General features: G+C 40.9%; 1 protein-coding gene and 1 pseudogene across 3 annotated transcripts in view; both read left to right on the forward strand.

Moving 5' to 3' along the window:
* Window positions 1-1,033: 1,033 nt before the first annotated feature.
* On the forward strand, window positions 1,034-1,600 carry LOC309958852 (large ribosomal subunit protein uL30-like; annotated as a pseudogene). The gene has a single exon. The product of its transcript is annotated as a large ribosomal subunit protein uL30-like (transcript).
* Window positions 1,601-4,051: 2,451 nt separating this feature from the next.
* The window catches only part of CANX (calnexin), a 32,123-nt gene continuing 16,769 nt past the window's right edge, over window positions 4,052-19,405 (forward strand). Inside the window, exon 1 of one of the 2 annotated variants that reach the window (XM_082836654.1) lies at window positions 4,052-4,213. The gene's annotated coding sequence lies outside the window, so the exon portion shown is untranslated. The remainder of the gene's footprint in view (window positions 4,214-19,405) is intronic. The other variant, XM_082836655.1, reaches the window with a different exon arrangement.

Consider the following 19,405-nt stretch of genomic DNA (forward strand, 5'->3'; position numbering starts at 1 on the left):
CCTTTGCAACATGAAAGGAAACATACTTTTCTCAGTGCTTTTTCACATAACACTAAATCTTGGCAATCATATCTATATACATATGTGTTCACCGAAAGTTTTCCAATGCAGAACCATTATATGGATGAGCTATATTTTATTTAACCAGTTCTCTATGATGGTGGTTAGGTTGTTTCTAGGATTTGGATACTACAAACAATGCTGCAATGCACATCATTGTGTATGTGTATATATATATATATATTTTTTTTTTTTTTTTTTTTTTGGCGGTACGTGGCCCTCTCACTGTTGTGGCCTCTCCCGTTGCGGAGCACAGGCTCGGGACGCACAGGCTCAGTGGCCATGGTTCAGGGCCTAGCCTCTCCTTGGCATGTGGGATCTTCCCAGACCGGGGCATGAACCCGTGTCCCCTGCATCGGCAGGCGGACTCTCAACCACTGTGCCACCAGGGAAGCCCGTGTATATTTTTAAATACAAGTACATCATGTGAATATTCTATCAAACCTAGATATAGATACAGATATATTCCCAGGAGTAGAATTGCTGGGCCAAAGCATATGTGCATTTTTATTTTATTTTTATTTATTTTTTAAAGTTTTTTAAAAATTTATTCATTTTGGTTGCTCTGGGTCTTAGTTGCAGCACGCAGGATCTTCGTTGCAGCATGCAGGATCTTTAGTTGCAGCATGCAGGCTTCTTAGTTGCAGCATTTGAACTATTAGTTGCAACACACAAACTCTTAGTTGTGGCATGCATGCATGTGGGATCTAGTTCCCCGGCCAGGGATCGAACCCAGGCCCCTTGCATTGGGAGCGCAGAGTCTTACTCACTGGACCACCAGGGAAGTTCCCATGTGTGCATTTTTAAATGAATATAAATAATTTATTTTGAAAATCATCTTGCAGATTATAAGGTCAAAATACATTCAACCCAATCTCCCATACGTTCGACATCTAATTATAAAATGATTATTTCTTTTAAAGAAATACTCCAATACCTCAAAGTAACTTTTGCATTATCAAGAAAAGATCTTATGCCTTTTTCCAACTGGAACCATGGTGGGTGTAGAAGAGAAGGAAAAGCCTTAAGAAACAAGTGGAGGGATTTTACAGAGCCTGAGATCGAGTGCCTGAGAAAGAAGTTTGCCCAAAAGATGCTTCAAAAGGCAAGGAAGAAGCTTATCTATGAAAAAGCTAATCACTGTCACAAGGAATATAGGCAGATAGAACTGAGATTCAGAAGGAAAGGATGACAAGAAAAGCGGGCAAGTTTGGTGTACCTGCTGGACCCAAATGGGCATTCCTCATCAGGATCACAGGTATCAGTGGTGTGAGCCCAGAGATCTGAAAGGTGTTACAGCTTCTTCGTTTTCGCTGCATCTTCCACGGCACCTTTGTTAAGCTCAGCAAGGCTTCAGTTAAGATTTGAGGAATGTGGAACCACATATTTCATGGGGGTACCTGAACCTGAAGTCAGAAAATGAATGCATCTACAATTATTGTTATGGCAAAATCAACAAGAAGAGAATTGCCCTGACAGATAACACTTTGCTCCATCCCTTGGTAAATATGGCATCATCTACATGGAGGATCTAATTTGAAGGGCTTCCTGTGGCCCTTCAAATTACCTTCTCCGGGAGCCCAGATCAACAGATCTAACAGGCTTATTAGATGGATGAACTGAGGTGTGTCTACCATGATTATTTTTGTAATCTGGTCAGTTAATAAACAGTGACTGATTTCAGAGTATAAAAAAATTAAAAACTCATTCTGCAGGGATTTGTCCTCAACTTCTTTTCAAGAACATTATGCTTTAGCAGAAAAACCCCTAGAATTCCAAGATTCTTGGCAGGACCTACAGTCCTGCTCTGTCTTGGGCCCAGACCCAGGATTCCCAGGATCAGCTAAACCTGAATTCCCTTTTTTTTAGGGGCTCTATACTTTACCACCAGTCACTCAGGCTCATACTCTCATCGTTGCCTTTGGTTCTTCTCTTTCCCTAGGCTCCTGAATCCAGTGGAGCATTCTTCAGCATCAACATTTAATACTTTTGTTCCTATACACTCTGTCATTCCCTAATTCTGCCCTTTAATCAACTTCAAGAAGTGGCTTCCTAACCAGCCTCATAGTGGCGGCATGCGGGCTTCTCCATGCAGTGGCTCCTCTTGTTGCAGAGCACACGCTGTAGGCACACGTGCTTCAGTAGTTGTGGTACGCAGGCTTAGTTGCTCCTTGGCATATGGGATCTTCCTGGACCAGGGATCAAACCTGTGTCCCCTGCATTGGCAGGCAGATTCTTATCCACTGCGCCCTGGAATAATATTAAAATAATGCTTCCCTAGGGAATTCCCTGGCGGTCCAGTGGTTAGGACTCGGCTTTTTCACTGCTGGGGCAGGCTTGATCCCTGGTTGGGGAACTAGGATCCTGCATACCACGTGGTGTGGCCAAAAAAAAAAAAAGCTTCCCTAAATATCTAAATCATAACCCAAACCTAGAATTTAAACTATCTCTCTACAGACTCCTTGGCTAGGTCCTAACCCAACTCTGGAGCTGACCGATCTCCTATTACTTTCTTGAACACCTTTCTCCAGCCAAAATACTCTCATACATGGTGTCCCCAAACACAATACCCATTTCCCTGCCTTTGCATATGCCATTCCCTCATCCAAAGAAGCCTTTCTCCAAGTCTCCACCTATAGAAATCCTGCATATCCTACCAGGCCCAGCTCAAGTCTTACCTATTTTCCTGTCCATTCTAGATGAAAGCAGTTCCTCCCAACTCAAGACCCCATTAAATTCTTTTCAGTACCACCATGTTTTAGCAGTTACCTTTGCTGCAGTAGCTCTTTTGGTCACATACAGTTCCTGTAACTACATTTTAAGCTCATTGTTTGGAACCTGTGACATCCAGAACATCATTTTGCCTCGAATATCCACTTCCCCACGTAAAAAGGAAGCAAATGCTCTTAACACAAATTTGGGGGGTGAGAGTTGGAGAATACTAAACTCATGCAAACACCAAACTCTTGACTTCTCATTTTCCCTTCCAGATGGCAGGAGGGAATAAAGCTGGCTCCTGGGGTAGTTGATACAGCTACTGAGTCTAGTTTTTCCCAGCCTAGCATTCAGTCTTTGGGTATCCAAACAAATGGAAGACAGAGACCAGGACCTATAAAGGTCTAGAAAAACGATAGACCACTTCCATTTTCTGAGGTTCTCAGTATACTGAAAACTGAAGATGTGCTAAAAGTGAGTTACAAAAATTGTGGTGTGTTTGAAATTTTTCCATTGCACCATCCTTTTCTTTCAATCCTGTTGTCAGTGTGTCTTTGTGCCCTCTTTGTCTAATGTTACTTAAGGAAACATCACAAATTGAAAGTTGAAATAACCTTGGAGGGTAGTGTTCTGGACTGTATTTGATGTTGGGTAACAGGGTGGCCTCAGGCTGCTGGGCCCAGAGCAGTGACTCTGCAGGAACGGTGGCGCCTGGTTACACAGCGTGATGCAGTCGACCTCAGGCCTGACTTAAGGAGCCGTGACGGGTTCCGTCAGCGCCGCGCACTCGCTGCATTGGGGACCAGGCCCTTCCCGATATCTCACCGGACTTCCCACCCCTTCTTGCCAGCTGCCATTTGCCCCTCCAGAGAAGGAAACGGGATGCCAGACCCCGAGACCCAGGTCCAGGCCCAGGAGGGGTCGGAACCACAGAGACTGGAATGCAACGCCGGGCAGCAGGCCCAGTAAGGAACGAAGGCAACACGGCGCGGGAAGGCCGACCCGGCCGGCTCCGCCTCAGGGCGCGCGCCCTGGGCGGTACTCCATTCCGCCGCAGCCCGACCCCTTCCCTCCCGCCCAACCAACGGCCACTTCCTGCCTCACTTTCAGCCAATCCCCACTCTCCACGAAGAATAGCCCTAGGGGGCGTATGGGAAAGTGAAGAGAGCGATGGTCTCATCGACCAACCGAATCCCGGAGCTTGCGCGGGGGGGCGGGATTTAGCGCTGGCCGCAGCTACTCAGGAGCGAGGGGCGGACGCAGGGCCGGGCTTCGTGCAGTGGGGCTTGCTCGCGCGGCGGTCGCGGTAGTCAAGGCCTCTTGGTTCAGCAGCACGTGACGGTTGTGCTGCCTCAGCCGCTGTCTTTACTGCAGCGCGGGGCCGGGTGTGCGGGCGGGAGGAGACGCGGCGCCGCCGGCGGTCCCCCTGAGGCTCGAGGTGAGACGGGAGGCATGCTCATGTTCTCGGGCCTGTGAGGACCCCTGGGGGCCTGGGTACGCGGCGCCGCGGCCGAGGGCCCGAGGAGCCGGGCGTGGCCGGGGCCGAGGGGTCCGGCTGGGTTTCGAGAGCTCAGGCCCAGGCGGACGCTCGGGCCATGAAGGGCGAGGCCCGAACCTGGGCCGCCTGAGTTGGGTAGCCAGGCCCAAGCCGCGCCGGCGGGGTCGGGAGGCGTGGCAGGTGCCCTAGAGCCTCTCTTGACCTCTGGGAAAGCTAACTTCTCCTTCTGGCTTTGCTTCTAGGGCTTTCTTAAGCCTGTTGTTGGCTGCTTGTGAAGCTGCGAGGTGTTCTGGTGTAACCGGGTAAAGATCTGGAATAGGACCGGGCCTAGTCGGTATCCCTAGTAGTGGGGAAGGGTGATAGTGGGCCGAGAGAGAATGTTTAGGATTAGCATTACAGGTTCAGTATTTGAAAATTAAAACCACAAAGTGAAGACTGGACTCTGGTAGCCTGACGAGTATGGAGAATGTGCTAGAACACGCAGTGGTTGAAAAATTTCAGTCCTAACATTTACATCTATTCGGGGATGGGGAGTAAGTAAACTAGTAAATTCACAGGATTTTTAAAGCAGGAAAGCTCCCAAAAGCTCTCTGTGGGCAGGTTGTTTTATAGTGGAGGAAACTGAGGCCCAGAGCTCTGAATGATTGGCTCAAGGTCATGCGATTAATTTTATGATCACGTTGGAATTACTGTTGAGGCAGATTTGGTGTAGTTGTTAAGGCTAAGCCCTGATTCAAGTCCTTCATCAGCAATTTGTTGCTATGTGAACTTGGACAGTTTACTTCCCCTTTGTGCCCCAGTTCTCTCCAAATAATGGGTATAATACCTGGTGGAGTTGTTAGAATTAAATTGTGTATAAAAAAGGACTTTAACTGCTTGATAAACGATTGAAATAAATTGTTACGGTCTGAATGATGTTGGTCCACTACACCAGCATCCTACTTTTTGAGTTGGTTAAGCCCTGGGACCTAAAATCACATTTATGGAGATAGAGGAAGAAACTGACTTAGTGGATTAACTGCTGGGCATGACACAAGTGAATGCTGGCTGAAGGAAGTTAAACTGAGCTGAATATTAAAAGGTTGGGAGGACAAAGGTGAGCCACAGTTAGGCTCTTTACCTCTAATTTAGGAAATGGAACATTTTGCTTAATTTTTTAATAAGTAGAGTTGGTGGGTTGGGAGGATTTGATTTGGTTTAGTTTCTTTTAAGGGAGGAACTGTATTGATCTTAAAATCATTCTGTATCTCAGTCTTTTGACAGTGCTGTTTAAGGGCCATGAATAAAATCACTGCTGAATTGTACATTTGCTATAGTTAGAGCAGAGGTAAAAGATGGTGTGGGGAGTTCTGTGCACCACCCAGGGTACACAAGCAAATAAGCGGGGGAACTGGATTATGAGATGGCCAGAATGAACTTTGTATTGGAGTAAATGTGTCGCACAACAAACAAATTTTCTGACCTATCTGATAATGGGTGTTAGCATCCCTCGCTACCTTACTATCTTAACTCAGCAGTTTCAACTAGCACATTATCTTTCAAGGACCTCGAGGGGTAAACGTTTTGACGGAAGTTGTTGCTGCAGTTTTGGCAATCATGCTCTTGCATCCTTTCAGTTACAGAGTTCACTTTGCCCTGAGAGATAGCTTAAGGGGATGAAGTGACAGTTGGTAAGCATAAATGCAGGCTCAAGAGACTTGAATTCCAGGCCCAGCATGGTAACTAGCTTAATGAACTACATTGGTTTCCACCTCTTTAAAATGGGAATGAAGAGTGCCCTGGATACCTTACCAGGAGGGACAAATAAGATGGTGAACATGAAATTACTTTGAATGGCATAGTGAACTGTGCAAATAGAAGAATTGGCAGCTCATAACAACTCCTAGGAAATAATAAAAGTGCCTGAACATAGTTATAACCTATATAGCTTACCGTAGAACTTTGTCAGTAAAGTGTATGTTGAATGCTTTGTTAACTAAAACAGATGTGCCTTTAAATTAAGCTTAACTGTGCGCTCTGAAAATTATTTGGAGAATTTTGTTTTTTAAATAATTTAGAATCTTCAGCAATGTTTTGCGTATCCACATCTTAAACCTACTTAGTTTATAGGAGAAAAGAAAGTGCTATGGAAAAATAGATTTTAATGTTCCTGTCAGTGAAAAGCAAAATTCAAAACTGTAAACTAGGCAGTAGTATATATCTGTTTTTAAGTGGATGATCATTTACAATAAAGACCACTTTGAATTTTATGTACTTTTTCCCCCTTTAAGTGCTTCTATATTTTGACTAGATGCACATGTAGTAATATCAGAGGGACAGAAAGTAGTAGTATTAAAATGGTTATCTGCGACTGGAATCAAATTCCTTTTAAGTGGTTCCTTTTCAATCTAAGACTTCAAATTTCTTATTGCCTTAAAACTCAGCGTTTTAGAACCATCAAAACTTAAATGGTGTCACTGGGCAATACCTAGTAATAGTAGAAATCACTGCTAATGTTGCATTTACTGTAAGCCAAGTACTGACATAAACACTTAACATGCATTTTGTTTATATAACAATCCTAAGAAGTACATAGTGTTGTTATTCTCATTTTAGAGATGAAGAAACTGAGGCCCTGAAGTTATTAAGTAGCCGATTAGGGATTGTGACTTCTGAGTTCCTGCTCATAACACTATTCTGTGTTCTACGCCTAACTGTGACCTTGGACAGCTTATGTAACTTCTCTTAGCCTTAGTTTTGTCATGTGTCACATGGGAATGATAGAACTTCCTGGGGTTCTTCTGAGGGTTAAATTAGACAACCTAAGGTAAGACTTAACATTTTTAAAGGGTATATTGGGACTTCCGTGGTGGTCCATTGATTAAGACTCTGTGCTCCCAATGCAGGGAGCCCGGGTTTGATCCCTGGTCAGGGAACTAGATCCCACATGCATGCCGCAACTAAAAGATCCCGCATGCCGCAGCGAAGATTCTGCGTGCTGCAACTAAGACCTGGCGCAGCCAAACTAAATAAATAAATAAATATATTTAAAAAATAAAAGGGTATATTAATAGATGAATGGATAGCCTACATGAAAGAAAGACTGCCTCATTTTTTATTACACACTGCCTTTTAAAAAAAAATCACTTTTGGGAATTCCCTGGCAGTCCAGTGGTTAGGACTTGGCTCTTCCACTGCAGGGGGCCAGGGTTCGATCCCTGGTTGGGGGACTAAGATCCCACAAGCCATGCGGCATGGCCAAAAAATAAAAATCTTTTTTTTTCCCCCCCCAGAATCCTAGAACACCAGCTAGGCCACTTCTTCTGTTCTTCTTTCTAATTTCTCGTGGATCAAAGGAATTAGAGGTGAAATTTCCTAACTACTTTTAAGAGGTAAAATTCCACAAAGGAAAGCCCCGAACCAAATGGTTTTAACACCAATCCTTCACAAACCCTTCTAAAAAATAGAAGAGGGAACACTTCCCAACTCATTCTATGAAGCCAATATTACCATGATACCAAAACCAGACAGACTTCACAGGAAAAGAAAAACATAGAACAGTATCCCTTAAGAAAATAGATGCAAAAATCCTCAAAATGCTAGCAAATGGGATCCAGCAACATATAGAATTATAGGGCTTCCCTGGTGGCGCAGTGGTTAAGAATCTGCCTGCCAATGCAGGGGACACGGGTTCGAGCCCTGGTCTGGGAGGATCCCACATGCCGCGGAGCAACTAAGCCTGTGCGCCACAACTACTGAGTCTGAGTGCCACAGCTTCTGAAGCCCGAGCACCTAGAGCCTGTGCTCTGCAACGAGAAGCCACAGCAATGAGAAGCCTGCGCACTGCAACAGAGTAGCCTCCACTTGCCGCAGCTAGAGAAAGTCCGCGTGCAGCAACGAAGACCCAGTGCAGCCAAAAGTAAATAAATAAAATTTAAAAATTAAAAAAAAAAAATTATACACCACAACCAAGTGGGATTTATCCCAGAAATGTAAGGTTGGTTCACCAAACTATAATAAAGAATGTAATATACTGCATTAATAAAGGACAAAAACCGCATGATCATTGCAGTTGATAAAGTGCAACACCCTTTCGTGATAGAAGCACTCAACAAACTAGGAATAGAAAGGAACTTCCTCAGCCCTCTTGAGACAAATAATCCCTTCTGTGGGATTCCTTCTGTTCCTCTTTCTAATTTCTCATGGATTAAAGGAATTAGAGGTGAAATTTCCTAACTACTTTTAAGAAACAAAGTCTTACAAAGAAAATCCCAGAACCAAATGGCTTCACTGGTGAATTCTACCAAATACTTAGGGAAGAATTAATGCTAGTCCTTCACAAACTCTGCCAAAAATACAAGAGAGAACACTTTCCAACTCATTCTATGAGGCCAATATTACCCTGATACCAAAACCAGACAAAGACTTCATAAGAAAACCGTAGACCGGTATCTTTTAAGAAAATAGATGCAAAACTAGACTAACTTGAAAATATTAAAGTTTAAATTTAATTTAAAAATAATTTGAGCCTCTCTTTGTTTTAAAGATTTTTTTTCTGAATGGACCCTTACTGAGCATAAAGATTCTGCCAATGAGAGGTGACAAATGTAATATTTCTTTAGTGTTTGCCCATTCCTAAAGTTGATCAATTTTGGATTTGTTAAAATTCAATGCAGAATGTGTCTGTTTCCATTAAATAGAATATTTTGTGTTCAGTTGAAGTCTCATGTACATTATTAAATGTGTATAGTAAAATAATATGGACTTTTTTTAGAATGTGTGTTGAGAACAGAATTATCATTAACCAAAAATAAGTTAAATTTGGGAGAATTCATAAAGAAAATTGGTGGAAGAGCAGGAAAAAAGAAAATCACAGATAAATAGGGATATTTCCCTGTCCAAATGCTATAATTGTATATACACCGTTGCAAGGAAGAGTTAAAGACGAAATCATAGAGTATAATCAGAGGAAAGCTAGTGTTTCTTGTTACATAAAATCATTCAGCTTTGTTGAAATATAGGAGGTGTACGGGCACAGTTACACCTTTTGGCCCATTCTGGGAATTGAAAATGTATTCACTGTGGTTGTACTAATTTTGTATCAAAGAATAAACCATTTGGGAACTCCTATGAAGTACTGGACTCTGATAGACTTTGTATTATCTTTTTATGTTTTCACAGCAAGCCTTCGAGCCACTAATACTACTAGCTACATTATAAAATAGGGAAGAAAGACTCATGGAAATTCAGTAAGCTGACCAAGGCCACAAAGAGGATCAGGAAAGTCTAGAACCCAGCTTTCTCTGACTTGACAGTTTACACCATCACATATACCATACTGCCTTTTGTATAAGGAGTTCATTTTCTGAATCATCAGTTTTTAAAATAGAAAACTTCCATCTCTAGAATTCAAGATAAATTCACTCTTTGAAAAGTTAAAAGAGTGAACTGAAACATTAAAAGTGAGTAGATTAGTTTCTCTTGAAAAATCCTTCTGACTCAGATTTTGAGAACTGGGCTTTTTGCTCTGTCCTTGGGAAACTGAGAAGCAAGTCAGAAATTATTTATATTATTTATAAATATATATTACAAATGTGCATATGTTTAGCTCCTGTTTTCTTGGCTTTGTGTATGTTTGTCTATGTGATCCCAGAGGGTAGAGCTTCTCTGACTTGGATATAGGTTGATAATTATATTTTATTATTAAAAACAAAACACTTATTAACTGGAAGGAAGGGAGTAAGAGGTTCATATTTCTAATCCAACTCATTTCTGAGTCTTCCTCTGTACTTCTGTGCTTTTAAATTTAACTTTGATCAAGTCTAAAGAACCATCTATACTGATCCAGTAATAAATTTTTTAAAAGAAGATTTTAATTTTGAAATAATTATAGACCCACGGAAAGTTGCAAAATAGTACAGAGAGGTCTCTTGTACCCATCACCCAGCTTCCCCCAATAGTAGTATAGATAGATAACTATTGTAAAATATCAAAACTAGGAAAAAATTGCACTGGTACAGTCTAAAGACCTTATTCAGATTTCTCCAGGTTTTATATGCCCTTGTGTGTACATAGTTATGTGCAGTTTTATCATGACACTAATTCATTTTTGAAATTTTTACTTGACTTTTTTTTTAATAGAAGGAAAATACTCAAGCTAGAGCGTTAAGTAGTACTAACATACCTATGCACATTTTTTTCCTAGTTAGATAAAAGGTTATGAGTTTATTTTGGTATTATCCCCCCAAAACCCCCAACATTTGATTAATAGAACTAATACTACAGAATATTCATAAACTCTGAAAACATGGGCAAATACTTTTTATGTTTCCAGACTTTAAGGACACCCTATATAGATTGATCCTGAAGGTCAGAGACTTTTTTTTTTTTAATCCTTAGTAACTAGTTGACACTCATGGAATTGACCACTATCAGCAAACATTCATTTAGTTTCTAACATGTGCTGGGTTTTCTGATGGGCATCAGATATATTCTCCTTTAACCCTTTGTAACGCAGAATTCCGACAGTTCAGTCTTGTGACTGCCAGAAAACAGTCTTGAACTCTGCCACCCAGCATTTATTAAAAGTCCAGTTGAGAGAATTCACTGGTGGTCCAGTGGTTAGGACTCAGTGCTTTCACTGCTGGGGCCTGGGTTCGATCCCTGGTGGGGGAACAAAGGTCCTGCAAGCTGTGTAGTGCGGCCAAAAAAAAAAAAAAGATAAAGTCCAGTTGAGAGATTTATTGATGAGTATTTGAAGGAAGTGCAGTCTGTTCACTTCTCTAGAACCTAGAAATTGTAAGTTTTATTTGTAGATCAGTTCTGGATCAACAGAAATCAGAACTTGGACTATATAGTGTTGGCCCTCATAGTATTGGTTTTATTGACTTAGGCTTTGCTCTAGTTAAAAACTCAAATTTACATATAACTTAAGGTATTTTAAAGAAAAGTTCACTTCAGTAGACTCATAAATATTAAAAGATTTTCTTGTTCGTGGTTTTGATTTTTAATTGCTGGCTCTTCTGGAGGTCTATGCCTGTAAGTAATTTGTAATTTGGCCAAGACAGGAATTTAAATGGGCCTACTGTGGGACAGTTTGTGGCATTAAGTAGCTTAGTCATGAGTTAGACATCCACCCAGCATTTGCACCCTAGCTCAAAGGGGCACTGCTGTAGAGTAACGGTCTTGCAGTGATAAAAAAATTAGAGCGAGAAAATGGCTCTTGGAAGAAAACCAGGAAATGAAGTGCTCCAAGAAAATGATGGCTTTCAAGCAGAAAGTAAAAGTATGGGAGAAACTGCTATAATGGCATTCAGGAATATGAGAAATCTTGTACTAGAAGAGCTAATGTAGCTTAGTGAGCATGAACTGTGAAGTAGAAGAGACTTAGAAAATGTAGTAAATGTTTATTTACTGCTGGAAAGTTACTCGGTTTAAAGGTACCTAATTTCTTTATTCACTTTTATTCCTGAGCATTCTGGATCTAGGAATCACTTGCTCTGTGGCTTTGGGCAAGTTGGGGGTGGGGGAGATGTGCTATTTGTTTTTTAAAAGCATTATTGCTTTGTTGCTGAGCTACTTGTTACGTATTTCCTATTGATAATCCTAGAAATAGTGGGTGACAACAGAGAAATACGCTCTCTGCTTAGGAGTCTGTAAATGTTAAGACAAATGAAGAGGGTTTTTTTTTAAAAATATTTATTTATTTTTATTTGGTTGTGCCCGGTCTTATGTGCAGCAGGTGGGCTCCTTAGTTGTGGCATGCGAACTCTTAGTTGTGGCATGCATGTGGGATCTAGTTCCCTGATCAGGGATTGAACCTGGGCCCCCTGCATTGGGAGCATGGAGTCTTAACCAGTGTGCTACCAAGGAAGTCCCCAAATGAAGGGTTTTAAAGGGAGAAAAAAGCTTCTGAAATCTTTTTAGACACTAAAATGTGAAAAATTATTTTGTGTTTCTAAGACAAAGCCAGTATAGAATTACCAAGTAAGGTATTAGGAGACAGGAGACTTGGCCTCTGATCCTGATTCTGCCAATAACTGGTTTTTGGCAAATCAATCACATTTGGTGCATAATAATGGAACATCTTTTTTAAAAAAAAATTTTTACAGAATAGTTTTGGATCTACAAAAAGATTATAAAGATAGTACAGAGTATTCCCATATAACCCATACCCAGTTTCTGCCATTATTAACAACATTAGTATAGTACGTTTATTATAATTAACGAACCAATATTGATAAATAATTACCAACTAAAGCCCGGATTTAATTCAGATTTCCTTTGTTTTTACTTGCTGCCCTTTTTCTGTTCCATGATACCACACTACATTAGTCATCATGTCTCCTTAAGCTTCTCTTGGCTGTGACAGTTTTTTAGATTTTCTTTGTTTTTTGATGACCTTGACATATTTTGAGGACTACTGGTCAGATTACTTTGTAGCATGTCCCTCTGTTGGGATTTCTTTGATGTTTTTCTCATGACGAGAGGGAATATGGATTTTTGGGAAGAAGACCACAGAGGTTAAAGTACTGTTTTCATTATATTTTATCAAGGGTACATACTATCAACATGACCTATTACTTTGGATGTTGACCTTGATCAGCTGGCTGAGGTAGTGTTTGCTAGGTTTCTCCACTGTAAAATTCTTGTTTTTCCCCCTTTCCATACTGTGCTCTTTGGAAGGATATCAGTATCACTATGTGTAGCCCACCCGTAAGGAGTGGGGGGTTACGTTCCACCTCCTTGACAGTGGAGTATCTACATCTGTTACTTGGAATATTTCTTCATGGGAAATTTGTCTCTTCCTCATTTATTTATTTACTCAATAATATATTTGTATTGTGTAGATTCATGGGCATTTATTTTATAATTTGAGGTATAATCCAGTACCACTTATTTTGTTGCTTGTATTGTTCCAGCTTTGGCCATTGCTTTTTCTTGTGTTCTTTTGACATAGCCCCCATCACTGTGGGTGTTCTGTTTTTGCTTTGAACACTTCCCTTTTGGGCACCACAAGATGCTCCAGGCTCGTCTTGTATATTTCCTGCCCTAATCCTAGAGTCAGCCAAGGAACACTGTTTCCTTGTATTCGAGATGATATTGGAAACCAAGATCCTTGCTACTAGGTGTATTTATTGCTACTGGGGTGTAGCAGTTTCTTGTATGCCCTCTTAGCTGACAGAGCAAGGAAATATATGTGTGTATACTAACTGGTATATATGCACATATCTATAAATACTTCTCTGTGTAATCCTCTGTATATTAAGATGAACATGAATTCATACTATAGTCTCTCTCACCCATTACCATGAGGATTATTTTAGCCTCTTTCCCTTGCTTATCTGTAAAATTCACACACCCAACACTGAAAGTGGCTCCCACAATCCATTTATTTAGTTTTTAAATTTTGATATACATATATAGCAGTATCCGAATTCTTAACCTGTATATTCATGTGAAACAACTTACTCAACTTGAGCAGTGCTTTTGTACAGTCTGGTTTTACAGACTCCACTCATTTCCAGAGTTACTTAGGTTAACATCTTTTCCCTCCACCCCATTCAGTGAGGTTGTTTTGTATGTTTGTAATACAGTTAGATTGTTTTGTCACATCCTGTGTGCCATCCTTGGATCACTCAACCTCTTCAATGATTTTTTAAAATTTTCATACATGGGGCTTCCCTGGTGGTGCAGTGGTTAAGGATCCACCTGCCAGTGCAGGGGACACAGGTTTGAGCCCTGGTCCGGGAGGATCCCACATGCCACCGAGCAACTAAGCCAGTGTGTCACAACTGCTGTGCCTGTGCTCTAGAGCCCGCGAGCCACAACTACTGAGCCTGCGTGCGACAACTACTGAAGCCTGCACACCTAGGTCCCATGCTCCACACAAGAGAAGCCACCACAATGAGGAACCTGCGCACTGCAACAAAGAGTAACCTCCCTCACCGCAACTAGAGAAAGCCTGTGTGCAGCAACGAAGACCCAATGTAGCCAAAAATAAATAAATAAAATAAGTTTTTAAAAATATATTAAAATAATTTTTTCATACATGAAGATTCATTCTTTGTGCTATAAAGTTTTATGGGATTTGAAAGATGGATAGTGTCATGTATCCATAATTATAGCATCATAACAGAATGGTTTCACTGCCTAAGAAAGTCCCCTGTGCTTACCTGTTCAACCTGACCTCCTCCCCTAAACCTCTGACTACCACTGACTTTTTTTTTTTTTGGTATCTAGAGTTTTGCCTTTTTCAGAATGTGATCTAATTGGAATTCTATAGCATGTCACCTTTTCAGACTGGCTTCTTTCACTTAGCAATAGGCATTAAAGATTCATCCAAGTCTTTTTTTGGCTTGATAGCTCTTTTTTTTTAATTGAAGTATAGTTTATAGTTTATTTACAATGTTGTGTTAATTTCTGCTGTATGGCAAAGTGATTCATTTTAGATAGCTCATCTTTTAATTTCTGAACAATATTCCATCGTATAGGTGTACTACAGTTTGTTTATTCATTCCCCTACTGAAGAACATTTTGGTTTCTTCAAGTTTTGGGTGCTTATGGATAAAGCTGCTATAAACATTTGTGTGTGAGTTTCTGTGCATTTGTAAGCTTTCAGATCAGTTGGGCAAGTACCTGTGAGCATGATTGCTGAATCCTGTGGTAAGTCTATAGTTAGATTTGTAAGAAATTGCCAAACTGTGTTCCAGAGTGGCTGTACTATTTTGGATTTTCACCAGCAGTGAAATGAGAGTTCCCGTTACTTCACATCCTTGCCAGTTTTTTAAATCTTAGCCATGCGAATAGGTGTATAGTAGTATCTCATTGTTTTGTTTTATTTTATTTATTTTTTAAAATTTATCTTTGGCTGTGTTGGGTCTTCATTGCTGCGTGCGGGCTTTCTCTAGTTGCGGCAAGTGGGGGTTATTCTTCGTTGTGGTGTGCGGGCTTCTCATTGCGGTGGCTTCTCTTGTTGCAGAGCATGGGCTGTAGGCTCGCGGGCTTCAGTAGTTGTGGCACGCAGGCTCAGTAGCTGTGGCTCGAGGGCTCTAGAGCACAGGCTCAGTAGTTGTGGCGCATGGGCTTAGTTGCTCTGCGGGATGTGGGATCTTCCTGGACCAGGGATTGAACCCGTGTCCCCTGCATGGGCAGGCAAACTCTTAACCACTGCACCACCAGGGAAGGCCCTCATTGTTGTTTTAATTTGCAGTTACTTAATGGCAAATGATGTTTGATCTTTTCATATGCCATCTGAATATCTTCTTTGGTGAGGTATCTGTTCATATCTTTTGCCCATTTTATAATTGAGTGGTTTTCTTATTTTTAAAAAATATTTATTTTTTAATTTATTTGGCTGTGGGTATTAGTTGTGACATGCGGGATCTTTAGTTGCGGCATGCGGACTCCTAGTTGTGGTGTGTGGGATCTAGTCCCCTGACTAAGAATTGAAACTGGGCCCCCTGTGTTGGGAGCACGGGGTCTTTTTTTTTTTTAATTTATTTATTTTTGGCTGAGTTGGATATTTGTTGCTGCACGTGGGCTTTCTCTAGTTGCAGTGAGTGGGGGGCTACTCTTTGTTGTGGTGCACGGCCTTTGTAGTACCTTCTCTTGTTGAGGAGCACGGGCTCTAAGTGTGTGGGCTTCAGTAGTTGTGGCTTGCGGGCTCTAGAGCGCAGGCTCAGTAGTTATGGCGCACTGGCTTAGTTGCTCCGCGGCATGTGGGATCTTCCCGGACCAGGGCTCAAACCCGTGTCCCCTGCATTGGCAGGCGGATCCTTAACCACTGTGCCACCAGGGAAGTCCGGGAGCACGGAGTCTTAACCTCTGGACCACCAGGGAAGTCCCTGTTTCCTTATTGTTGAGTTGTGTTCTTCGTACATTTTGGAAACCAGTTCATTATTAGATATGTATTTTGCAAATATTTCTCCTACCTTGTTTTGTTTTTTAATTCTCTTAAGTTTCTTTCATAGAGTTGAAGTTTTAAATTTTAATAAATTTCAGTTTAACCAATTTTTTCTTTCATGTATCTTGCTTTTTTTAATTTTTAAAAATTTATTAAAAAAACAAAAAATGGTACAAAAAGGTTGAAAGTAAAAGAATTGGAAAAGATATACTGTGCAAATAATGTATCTTGCTTTTGATGTTGTATTGAAAACTCATTGTCAAACCCAAGATCACTTAAAATTTCTCCTGTGTTTTCATCTGGAAAGCGTAATAGTGCAACATCCTTTTTGGACTCCATTTGATATAAGGAGTGTGGGTAGGAGGATTGAAATGAGGGTGGATTTTGTTTCTTGGTAATATTGGATTTTCATTAATGAAGCAGAGAATTAATATCACCTTAAAATATATAGTCTTGAATTATTTGTAAGTGTGACCAGGTCTTTAACAAAACTTGAAATGTTTGGGCTGGCTTCATAGTGGCTCTTGGGACTAGACCTGTTTGCTGTAGCAATTTCTCGGGAGTCTTGGCAAATTACAAATGTTGAAATAGCATATGTAAAACTAGCAGTGGCTTAGGATCATCAGTGCACAGCTATGAGAATCGGTTTACCATGGTTTGGCAGTAGTGGTTCCTCCACAGCTTTACAACCCTGTGGATAATGCAAAAAGTTAACAGATATGTGCCTAAGACTTCTGAAAAACTGGGTCCTGCAACTCAGGGTGTAGGGGAAACGGTGGTGGAGCGAAGTGCATTTCCTGAAGTTTGCTGGAGACTCCCTATCCCTTCGTTGTTCTTGACAGGGATGGTAGCCTTCTGCTACCTGAAAACTGTTTTCCTTTCATTGGGTCATTCTGCCTCCGCCACACAGATGCCTCCTTTCCCAGGATCTTTGGTCCACCAACCAGGGCTAGCTGTTCTGCAGTTGCACTTTACTTTACTAAACCCTACCTGAATCCCCTATTCTAGACCACTCCCTTTAGTACCCTTACTGACTAGTCTTCCAGTCCTGTCTCTATCACACCTTCTCAGTATTCAACTACATTTTGTCTAGCATAATAGAAATATGGGATATGAATTCTTTGACTCTTATTGGTTGTGATAATGAGTAAATGATTGGGTTATTTTCATTTTACTAGTCTTAGTTATTAATATGTAAAGTAAAATTAGAGTAATACCTCAAGGGAGGTTTATGCGAAACAGTGTGCCTATGTGAAAGTGCTTTTATTAACTGGAAAACAAAGCACAAATTGATTATTCATAAACCCTAATCAGTGGTTCTCAAAGTGTGATTCCTGAGCTAGCAGCCTTTGCATCTCCTGGAACTTGTTAGAAATGTGAAGTCCTAGCCCACTGGGCCCAGCCCACATCTACTGAATCAGCAATTTTTTAAATTTATTTTTAATTTTTAAAATAAATTTATTTATTTTAGTTATTTTTGGTGGTGTTGGGTCTTTGTCACTGCGTGCAGCCTTTCTCTAGTTGTAGCGAGTGGGGGCTACTCTTTGTTGCGGTGCACGGGCTTCTCATTGCAGTGGCTTCTCTTGTTGTGGAGCAAGGGCTCCAGGCACGCAAGCTTCAGTGGTTGTGGTATGCGGGCTCAGTAGCTGTGGCTCGTGGGCTTTAGAGCACAGGCTCAATAGTTGTGGCGCACGGGCTTAGTTGCTCCACGGCATGTAGGATCTTCCTGGACCAAGGCTCAAACCTGTGTCCCCTGCATCGGCAGGCGGATTTCTCTTTTTGAATTTTATTTAATTTATTTTTTTATGTAGCAGGTTCTTATTAGTTATCCATTTTATACATATTAGTGTATATATGTCGATCCCAATCTCCCAATTCATCCCACCACCACCACCACCACTACTACCCCACCCCCGGCAGGCGGTTTCTTAACCACTGCGCCACCAGGGAAGCCCGTGATTTGTTTTAAAAAGCCCCCTGATGCATGCTAAAGTTTGAGAAGCACTGCCTTATATAAAATTATGCTTAACCTAAGGACAGTTGTATTAGTCTGCTTGGACTGCCGTAACAGTACCACAGGCTGGGTGGCTTAAAAAACAGAAATTTATTTTCTCACAGTCTGGAGTCTGGAAGTCCATGATCAGGGCATTGGCAGAGTTGGTTTCTGGTGTGGACTTTCTCCTCGGCTTGCAGAGGGCCACCATCTTGTTGTGTCCTCTCACATGGACTTATGTGCACACGGACTTCTGGCTCTCTTCATCTTATATAGATTCCAGGCCTATCGGATTAGGCCTTATGACCTCTTTTAACCTTAATTACTTCCCTAAAGGTCCTATCTCCAAATATTACATTGGGAGTTAGGGCTTCAACATGTGAATGGGGGGAGGGGGGCACAGTTAAGCCCACAACAGCAATGTATCAACAAATTAAAAATTATTGGGAAAAAAAAATCAGGCTTACCTTTTTAAAAGGTAAGTAGTTAGCTCATCTCCCTGATTAGCTTTTCCTTGAGCAGCGATGTTCCAGCATCAGTACTTAGTCCAGATTAATCCACTGGTTTTGTGCTTCATTTAATTACTACTAGGCTTACCACATTTTGTCTTTTAAAAAGTTTTAACAATTGTATGCATATATTGTTTTAGCTATGTTTTGGGCTAATTTGGTTTTGTAGCTTATCCCTGGGAACCCAGCTATCATTTATAGCATTGTTTCTGTGAGGACTTGGGAGTTGTATAGAGTTGATTTAGATAAAAGTGTTGGATCAACCTGTTTAGTTTTAGAGAATCCCTTGTAGTTGTAAATGAAAGCAATGTTGCTGTGCCATTGTATATTATTTTGATAGTAGAGAATAGAGGCCTTTCCAGTGAATAAATGAAATCAGTGATATTCCTAGTATATTAGAAACTAGAGCAGAATGTTGACATTGAGAGTTTCTCCTAAAAACTAATACCAGTCCTAGGAAACATTATCAATGATTTTATTTAGCACTTTTTTTTTTTAGCACTTTTATTTTCTGCACTGCCTAAATGCTAAGCATTTAGGAATCCAGTGAACTTTACCTTCTTTCATTTTGTGAAAACAGTACCCAAGATATGTAAATAAAAGAAATACCACCAAATGATATGTGAAAATCTAGTTCTACATACTGTTACTCACTTTAAAGGATTATAGAGTTTATAAGGAATTAGGCGTCAAATTCAGCATTGGAATAAGTTGATGTATAAGACACCAAAAAAAATTAAGCTATT

This window comes from Leucopleurus acutus (assembly GCF_964270905.1).
Source record: "Leucopleurus acutus genome assembly, chromosome: 3".
Classification (NCBI taxonomy): domain Eukaryota; kingdom Metazoa; phylum Chordata; class Mammalia; order Artiodactyla; family Delphinidae; genus Leucopleurus; species Leucopleurus acutus.